Raw genomic sequence first — 1,732 nt, forward strand, 5'->3', positions numbered from 1 at the left:
CCACTGGAAGGTGGCAGAAAAGGAGCTTGAGCCCAAATCTATGCAGAATCCAGGTTCTTTCTATTCTATGAGGCTAAGAAGCAATTACCCAGGCTGCAAGGTGAGGAGGCTGGAACATCCTGAGCCTTCAGTACCTGTTGACTGGATGGATAGGTGGGTGGATGGATCAATGGATAAATGGAGAGATGGATGGATGGATGGATGGATGGATGGATGGATGGATGGACGGACGGACGGACGGATGGATGGATGGAGGAAGGGAGGGATGGATGGATGGGTCAATGGATGGATGGATGAATGGTGGATGGATGGATGGATGATGGATGGATGGAGAGATAGAAGAATGGATAGATGGATGGATGCTGACAGACACACACAAATAGGCAAGCAGACCATTTGCTATAACTTAACGTGCATGTGTTTTTCAAAAACTGTATTTCCCCTTTCTGAGCTTCAGAGTCTCCATCTAGAAAATGAGAGGGCTGGACTTGCCCAGCTGTTTTCAAACATTTGATTTGGTAGTGAAATTCTGTCTTCAAACGCTACCTGATGAGGAAAGTTGGGCATGACAAAAGAGGAATTGCTTTGCATGGGATCGGGGAAAGAGGTGGGCAGGGTCCCAGAGGCTCTGCCCTGGACCCCACCTTCATCCTCTGTAGGAGCACCAGACGCACCTTTGCAAAACCAAGGAAGGCCTTGGACAAAGGTGATCCAGATCATTCTAGCTTCAGAAACAAGAAGAGACATGTCAGGGAGGGGTGGCAGAGGAATCGGAAATCCTCGCCAAATCCCTAGCCTTTTCTGCCTACATCAAATATCACTGCCTAGTGAGTTAGCAAGAGCCCGCCTAGCTAAGAGTAGCCCAGGGTAGCACAGCGATGTCTGCTTCTAGCTCTCCTGAGGATGTATGGATGGAGGAGTTAGGCATTATCTGCAACCTTGCCACGTTGCTCACTCAGCCCAGTGGAGCGAGTAACTCTGGGCAACCTCTGCCACCTACTATGTCCTGTTCGTGGATCAGACCACAGAGTGGGAGCCGGTTGACGTGCCAACCTCACTCATTGGGTGATGGGCTTCTTTGGGCTCCCCCAGGAGATGGGTCTAGCCAGACCAGGCTGAACATCCGTTTAGTTTGTCTGAGGATGCAGAGCCCCAGTCACGGCGGGAGGCGCTGAAGAACTGTGGCTGGGTGGTGGTGGCCATGCTGTGTGCTGGCCTGGACTTGGCTCCAGAAGACAGCACTCTTGGTTGGGCTCCAGTTCCAGAAAACTGGAGGAGTCCACACAGGCAAGACTCCCACAGAGTTCTTGGGAGATGAATGTCATAGTTTCTCTGTTGCACAACATTCTGTTGGAAGCACAGGGCTGAATGCTTAGGTGCGTGGAGTCAGCCACACCTGCGCTGTAGTCCAGCTCTGCTGTTCACTGATCAGACGACCTGCAGCAGGTTACTTACCTTCTCTACTCCTGAGGGCAGAGAGGGGAGTGCCTGGGCTGTCCAGCCTGGTTATACCCTCTTTACTTAGGGTGGAGTCCCAACTGCTCAGCATGGCCAACCTGGCCTCAGTCTCCCTCCCAGCCTCACTTGGCATCACCTCCCCTCTTTCCCCAGGACTTGTATACTCGAGGTTTCCTCTGAACTCTCTCATCCCTTCTCTCTTTCTTCATGGGGTGTATTCTTTATTTCCCTTTAAGGAACACTAGTGGCTGTAACAAATGAACTCCAAACATCC

This window comes from Ceratotherium simum, chromosome 34, assembly GCF_057802395.1.
Source record: "Ceratotherium simum simum isolate JZ-2026a chromosome 34, ASM5780239v1, whole genome shotgun sequence".
NCBI lineage: Eukaryota > Metazoa > Chordata > Mammalia > Perissodactyla > Rhinocerotidae > Ceratotherium > Ceratotherium simum.